Source organism: Chenopodium quinoa, unplaced genomic scaffold (assembly GCF_001683475.1).
Source record: "Chenopodium quinoa cultivar QQ74 unplaced genomic scaffold, ASM168347v1, whole genome shotgun sequence".
In the NCBI taxonomy this organism is placed as follows: Eukaryota; Viridiplantae; Streptophyta; class Magnoliopsida; order Caryophyllales; family Amaranthaceae; genus Chenopodium; species Chenopodium quinoa.
This window is the reverse complement of record NW_018743894.1, coordinates 3934137-3942408: the sequence shown is the minus strand read 5'-3', so window position 1 is coordinate 3942408 and position 8272 is coordinate 3934137. Positions and strand designations below refer to the sequence as shown.

Below are 8272 nucleotides of genomic sequence, written 5' to 3'. Positions count from 1 at the left end.
GAGTAGATTTTAGAGAGAGAAATTGAGGAATTTCAATGGTGATTGAGAGATTGAAAATTCAATGGTGACAATTGTGTTAGAAGATCTTCTCTATTATTAATGAGCATTTCTAACTCTATCTCATTTTATTGTTTGGTTTAATTTTACGTTTGTTTGGTTTGATTTTGATGATTCGTTCTTGATTAATGTAATGAAAATGATTCTAGAGTAGTTTAGTTAGGAATTGGGTGAAACTTGTATGATTTATTGATTGTGTATAATTTGGGGATTATGTTGATTAATTGTTGATATTAAAGTGATTAATGGAAATTGTGCATGTGTGTAATTCGATTAGGCCTTAAGAATTATGCTAGATTGCATTGTGAGTCTACATTGATACGGACCATTGATTTGTAGCTTGCAATTGTCGATTGAGTTTGGTTTTTGACGTTTTTAGTTTGAGTCTCTTGTAGTTGGAGCCAGCAAGACCTCTAAGAGATAGCTTGTCGAGCTCTTTTGATTGATGTTAAAATTAGTCTTCGCAACCATTGATTTTCATGTTGTTCCGGAGTTGCTACAATTTCCATGATTACTTGTTGATCCCCATTCCCTAGTGCTTTATTTTTTTGGTTTCTCTGTTTGTTAGATGTTAGTGTTATCTCTTTATCTTTGTCTTCGACCTAGCTTAGGCGCCTAAATTGAAAGCATTTGAACGTTACCGTTCGTTTTGGTTCAACCCTTGACTTGACTCTATACTTTTATTTAGGTTTGTTTAGTATTTATAAATTTAGTTTGACCGAGGGAGGATTAGTCAACGACCTAGTTTCACCCCTCGTCAATTGCGCTCCCAAGTAAGATGAAGATGCGCGCGCCGCGCTCTCTGAGCAAGACACTTCTTTGGTGCATGCATGATGTGAATGGTGCAATCCTCATGATAGTCACTAAGAATGGAAGAATTAAATAGACTTGATGGTGGGTTCAACACCATGGTTTCATGAGAGCGCAAGAGCTACAGCTTGGAGCATGACACTTTCTTAATTCTGTATCTTTCCCAATGCTATGAGATTGCTTAAAAGGCATCTTCCAACTTTGTAAGCCACCAATATCAAGACCTGAATCTCATACAATACCTACAACCATGAAAAAGAACAAATGAAGGAGAAAACACTAGAAAATCCACAAAAGTGCACAAAACCACAAAATAAGAAAGAATAAGGAAACTCAAGAGAAAATGAATTAAACTAAGCATTTATTTAGAAAGAAAGCTATATAAAAAGAAGGTAAAAACAACCTTAAAACTCATCAAATGATTGCCATAAATTGCACTCATCAGTTTTTAGCCAATTTTGTATAGGAGTTACTTTTATCAAATGTTTGAGCATAAAGTCATGAATGCGAAAAGTAATTTAGGAAGAATCAATTTTTGATGGATGCCATTTTTATCTAATGTTTATTGACTAAGTATGATTGTTGCCTTGTAAATCCTGAGATCAGAGGGAGTTACGACAGCGACGCCTCCATCGAGTTAGGTTAACTTTGCTGCTAAGATTCTCTTAATAACTGAATTAGAAATCGGGGCGTTACACAAATTAAAGTCCCAAACCTTATGCGGGCACAAATTAAACACCTTACAGAAGGTTACAGCTCTTTTTACGTTATTACATTGTATTAAATAGTTGTTGTTTCTACAGGTTTTCTAGGGCTTAGTTACTTTTGTGACCATTCTTAAAGAAAAAAGAACTCTTCAAATTTAATTTGCTAATAATCGAACATTCTAATGAGCTCATTGTACTAATACAATGATAAACTATGTTATATTCTCTTGCCTATGACTTGATTTTATTTTTTTTATTATAAAATGAATTATTAATTTTGTTTCTAATATTTAAATAAGCAACAACTTTGGTGTATTGTTGGCCACACTGTGTGGCCAGCTAACACACAAGTAACACCTGACTGACCGAGCAACCCATGACAGACCTAGTAACTCTGACCGGCCGAGTAACTCACGACCAAGTAAACCCTGACTAACCGAGTAACCTCTATTCTTCATTTTCTTCTTCAATGGATATCCTTCGAAGCTACTCCAACAACGCCAAGGATGACGACGACAAATAACTTCAAGTCCACCAAATCAACCCAGAAACTGAACAACCCCCGTTTTATGCCTTTTGTTGCGAAATTGGTTGAGAATTATGCCGAAAATCGCACGTTAAAACCTAAAAATTGATTTTGGGGTTTTCAAATTACTTGCTCTTTGTGTAAATTTCTTACATGAATTCGTTTGTAGATTGTACCTATCATATACACTAGTAGAAAAATACAAATACGCACCGACAAATTGGCTATGGTTCTTCAAAACCGATGGGAAAAAAACAATGTAAAATTTAGTTTACTAAATTTAGCACCGGTTCACACCAAACCGGTGCCAAATACCTTAAAGGCCACCGGTTCAAACCGGTGGCATTTTTTTAAAAAAAAACCCGGCCGTTTTTTCCCTTCCCTACTCATTCTCTTAATCTCTTTCCCTTTCTTTTTTTATTTTGATTCTCTCTCCTCATATGTCGCTCCTCCTCTCTCTCTCTCCTTAACCAAACCCACTGAAGCTCCATTGAAGCTCCGTCTGCAAGATTAGATATGAAATCTTTATTGAAGCTCCGTCCCTTCTTCTCCCTTCTTCTCCCTTGAACTCCCTTCTCTCTTCATTGAAGCGTAGAACCAAGCATAATGGCGGTGGTCGGTGGTCGGTGGTCAGTGGTCATTATAACCAAGCACAAGGACGGTGGCCGGTGATGGTAATGGTGGAGGCTGATTTATAGGGTTCAGATTGGTGTTTGTGGTATGCGCTTCTTTAAACTTTCCCATTTAAATTCTAAATTTAGGGTTCTTTTGCATAATTTCCATTTCAAATCTTATATTTTGTTTGATTTATAGTGTTTTGATTTAATTTCTAGTTCAAATCTTAGATTTTGTTTGATTTATAGTGTTTGATTTTGTTCAATTGCATGTGTTTTCTGTTTTAATTAAAAATTTAGGGTTTTAACGAACAAAGTTATATTGGGGTTTTGATTATGATCTTACTCATCTATTTCGAAATTAGGAGATCTGATGATAAGAGGTGAGGTAGTCTATATGTTTTGTTATACTGGATTTTGTGATCTTGTATTAAGAAACTTTGTGAATTACCTCGCCAAAAGCGGTTTTTAATGTCCTGATGTTCGATCGTGGCTGTTTTTGTTATACGGTCCATAAAGATGCAGGCCGTTGACAGTAATATTGAACTCCCTGACTTCATTAGCACTGAGTGTCCCACTCAGCCAAATGAAGGTAGATATAAAATTCCATGCTCTCATTAGTAGTGGGTGTGTAGGTGAAGTGAATAGGTTCGCTAACATTTAATGGTATGATTGCTGCTTTCATTACTGATGATGGCAATTGAAACACATTGAGGGTAGGAATAACATCAAATTCAGTACTGATTTGACACCCATTAATCAAGTACATTGGTTCCCAAATTCGATCATATATGTCATCATTGTACCTAAAATGTGGTGAAAAATTAATATGATGATTCAATTAATAATACAGGAGGAAAACTGATCTTGTTATAATACACTAAGGTAAAAATAATGAACTATGTTACTTCTACATGTAATATTAAGCAAGATTATACCAAGAATTAAATACTATAACATTGAAAACTTTGTGATAAACTCGCCTTATGCTACTGACAGATGTTTTGTGAGAATAATATCGATAGAGAATTTCAAGAAATCCAGATTACCTTTTATAGATTGAGCCATTTAGCTGCCTGAGTTCCATGCTGATATGAAAGGAGTACCAGACCCAATGTTAGCAAGACAAACATATAAGAAATCTGTAGATGGTTACTGCATCTTTGTGAAATTTGAGATGTTTAAATTGAAATGCTTGGATTATATTGCAATTGTTCCTATTTGTGATGAATTCAACATGTTTAGTTGTTTGTTGAATTCGGGACGAAACTTCTTTTAATTATTTTTTTTTGCCTTTTGATATTAAGTTTTGATGTTTGGCTGTTCACTGACCTGATGATAGGAATACGGCTACTATTTTTTTTGGTAGAAAGGGGAAATTAAACTATGTAGTAGATTATGATAAACCATATTTCATACAATAAGCCTACATAATTGATGGAATAAACTCCAGAGGGTTTCTACTTGCAAAGTTTTTCTGATTATCGAAAGAATAATTGAGCTCCTTGCTTCCTTTTCTAATTCATTTGCTACTTTATTTCATCCTTTACTCTTGATGTCTTTTTCAACTCTCTAATTTCTTTTGCTACACAGTTTTTAATTTCTTTTGCAACTCTCTCTCTCTTTTGATTTATTTTGTTATAAAATTTGTTTGGTTAATTTGTCAATTTCTTTTGCATCCTCAAGGTTTATGGAGATTGATTCTGGAGCATGGTCTGGGATTGAAGATACTGCCGGCGCTTCACATTCTACTCATCATGTTGGAGCGGTCATTCACTTTCTCTTTCTCCTGTTCTTTTTATATTATTCATATTCATATTATATGGAATTATGGATTACATATTCTAATATTCTGTTTTGATTCCCTTTTTTTCCAAAGAGTCTTCGACATTTGAATGCATGATTATTTCATTAATAACACATCACTCATTGTTAGTGATTCTTTGTAAGGCTAATTTAATATTTAGGGTCTCTATAACATGTTACAAATTATGTTCATTAATTTTTCATATAATGATTTCGACACTAATTTAATAATTTAATCTTAACATCTAATACCAAATATTCAATTGACCTTAACGTTTGAGTGATATGGATTCATTGATTAAGGTTTTTAGGTAGCATAATTTGAGTTGGCAACAACCCTATTTTTATAACAACTTGGTAATATGGATATGACTATATGAGCTTGATATTTATATCATTTTCTATTATGTTTTTATTTTTTTTGTCTTTTCTGAATTTAATCATCTGTGTTTCTTACCTTTGAATGAAAATTACAGCTTCATTTAGTATTAATGCATGCCTTTTATTTTATAATCTCTTATAATTTTTGTTACTACTTGTGACTCATGGAAGTATCTGAGACTGCTTTCAGAAGAAAGGGAGGAAAGTTCCTCCGGAAAAAAGGATCAAGAGCTTGCTTTGGCAAAAGGTGTTGATTGTATGAAGGCTAGCATGGAAGCTTCTACCAATTTTGTAAATAAGAATGATAAACAACGTGAGTATCAACACTATAGGTGAGAGAAATCATCCTTATGGAAAGGTAGGAGAGAGAGTAAAGTATGAGAAGAGAATATAATAAGGAATTAAGGAGTGAAAAGTGGCAAAAAAGAAATATTGTGGATAGCCAAACAGTGTTGTCAACCACATATGAAAGTTGGTGTTAAAACCTATGATCTATAATTAATACTAAAATAACAACTGCAAACATCATCCTAGAAACGTGTCAAGTTGTTATTTAAAATTTTCCCTGCAAAATTATACATGATGACATTATTTTATGAATTTTATTTAATTTAATTAAAATTTTGATTAGCTATATTATTATTACTATTGGCTTTCTAAATACAACATAAATAATTTAATTTCTCTTCCTTAATACCCCTTTCATCATTTAATTTTCTATAAGATATTTTTTCTAAAAAAAAAAATATTTGATGTAATATTTATTTTTGGTTTTTTTAAAAAAATTTGACATAATAAAAATGAAACAAATTTAAAAAATTTGTTTATTTAAGTTGTGCATCGTGCGAGTTTACTCTGGTTCTTAATACGAAAGAATAATATTTTGGATCAAGGGTTACTCAGACTGTTAGGGGTTACACAGTTCATAATTTGGTGTGTCTCAATTGGCCACACTATATGTCCAATCACACAGAAAACCTGCTGATGTAATTTTTATAATCAATATGAAATTATAGATCTAAAATAAACTACAATAATCATTATAAATTATAATTATCATAGTAATAAATCATAATAATATAGCATAATAATAGCCAGATCCTAAGCATGATATTAACAAGATTAATAACAAACCATTGCATGTCACTAAACAATAAAAATTAAAACTTTAGCCCAAACATGATACTAACATGATATTAGGAAAGAAAATAAGAAGCATTGATATAAGCAAATCACCCTAAACATCATACTAAGAAAAACATCCTAACATTATACTAGGAAAAACTTCCTAAACATGATATTAGAAATCAAAATAACAATCTAAATATGATTTTTATATCATAATATCAATTAAACAATTAAAGTACTTACTTGGATGTCTCGTACCTCTTTCTTTCATGTCTTGGGCGAAGGCAACTTCGAACTTGGCTAGGTGTGTCTAGATCTTGTGAATGCGGAATTTTGTTTGTAAAAGCTGGTTTAGAAAAAGAGAGAGAGAGTATCAAGATTTCTTGATGAGAGTTGGTGATTAAAAACAGAGGTTTAAGGAGGCTATTTATAACAAAAATCATCCGGAATATGATAAAAAAGAATCGGAGATTCAAGAAAATAAAACACGAAGCTGTCGCCGCACAAGCCTCTATCGCCGAGTGATAGATGTGTCGCCGTAGCGACAAGTATGTCGCCAGGCGACAACCTGTGGTGCGGCGCTGCAGACAGTTTTTTTCACACGTTTTCATATTTTGATAAAATTTAAGCGTACGAGGGATAAAACTGTAATTTCACTTAAAACACTTCTTTTAACTAAATAAAACTCTTAAAACTTAATTATCAATGCTAATGGCATTAGGATTCAAAAGAACCTTCTAGAAAATTCTAGAAGATTATAATCAATCTTAATTGCAATAGGAATGATAAATCATAATAGGCCCTCCTCTAGATCATCGAGCCGCATATAAAAATCAAACTGGGCCTAGTTTAGTAATTTGGCCATAAGGAATAGGGCTTATAATATGTCGTTGGAAAGCTGTATTCCAACACGATTTAACTACACTATTTTTTGGATTTTTTCCATGGACCAAACTAAACTGGATTGGCTATTTTCATAAAATAGGTTTTCAAAAATAGAGAGAAAGAAAATTAATAAAAACTAACCGCAACACTAGACTTTCCACACTTTCACTTCATTCGATTATGATACGACGTGAAAAGTATTCATCATCGGGATTGGTTTTGGGGAGACACAAATGGGTCTACAAAGAGTTATGGGTCAATCTCTTAGGAAACCCTTACGAGAGTATTACTCGTCCTCTATGACGATCTAGGGGTTTAAACGGCTTGTCCTTAGCTGCTAAAATTGACCGTGATTCCTACAAAAGGGAGTTAGTGTATATTCTTGCTTGTCTTGTCTTTTCTTTTGTTTGTTTGAATAAACTCGTCATTTTCTTTCCCTAGGTTTTGTTTTTCTCGAGGACGAGCAAAAGATAAGCTTGGAGGAATTTGATGGGTGTCATAAATGACACCCATTAATAAATGCTTAGTTTCATGCTTTTGCTCTTTTTTTGTTTTTTTTTTTTTTTTTTACTTTTTCTTTCTTATTTTGCGGTGTTGAGCAATTCTATGGTATTTCTAGTGTTTTATCCTTTATTTGTTCTCTTTTCATGGTTGTAGGTATTGTACGAGGTTCGGGTCTTGATATGGAAGGATTATTAAGGTGGAAGATGCATTTGGAGCAAGCTTATAGCATTGGGACTTCAAGGTGCAAGGAAGTAGATTCTCCAAGTTCTAGCTCTTGCGCTCTCAAGCCGTGCTCTCATGAGGATGTGGTGTTAAACCCACTGTCAAGTGCTTTTAGTTACTGCCTCTTCATAAATGCGCGTTCACTCGAAGTCCCTTAGCGAACACACGAAGCCTCGAGAAGAACCGTAGAAACCTAGAGGAGCGCGGGCGCGCATCCCAGCTGAGTGGGCATACCTTCTCGGGTTCCTATTTTTGCTCGATTTCATTTCGTGCCTCGTATAAATTTCTACTTGTAACCCGATATTTGTAATTAGAATTCATAATTTTTGCTTAGTTGAGAGCTTCTCTCTCTAGATTTAGGGTTAGTTTAGGAGTAGATTTTAGAGAGAGAAATTGAGGAATTTCAATGGTGATTGAGAGATTGAAAATTCAATGGTGACAATTGTGTTAGAAGATCTTCTCTATTATTAATGAGCATTTCTAACTCTATCTCATTTTATTGTTTGGTTTAATTTTACGTTTGTTTGGTTTGATTTTGATGATTCGTTCTTGATTAATGTAATGAAAATGATTCTAGAGTAGTTTAGTTAGGAATTGGGTGAAACTTGTATGATTTATTGATTGTGTATAAT

At 33.4% G+C, this 8272-nt stretch overlaps 1 long non-coding RNA gene across 2 annotated transcripts; it reads left to right on the top strand.

The window, feature by feature from the left end:
• The first annotated feature begins 2416 nt into the window (after positions 1–2416).
• On the top strand, positions 2417–8046 carry LOC110686846. Of its 2 annotated transcripts, XR_002504323.1 has the most exons (3): positions 2417–2818; positions 4401–5233; positions 7572–8046. It is a non-coding gene; the product is annotated as an uncharacterized LOC110686846 (long non-coding RNA). The 2 variants fall into 2 exon arrangements; XR_002504322.1 differs by lacking the exon at positions 7572–8046 and having other exon boundaries at positions 2421–2818; positions 4401–5546.
• Positions 8047–8272: the final 226 nt, after the last annotated feature.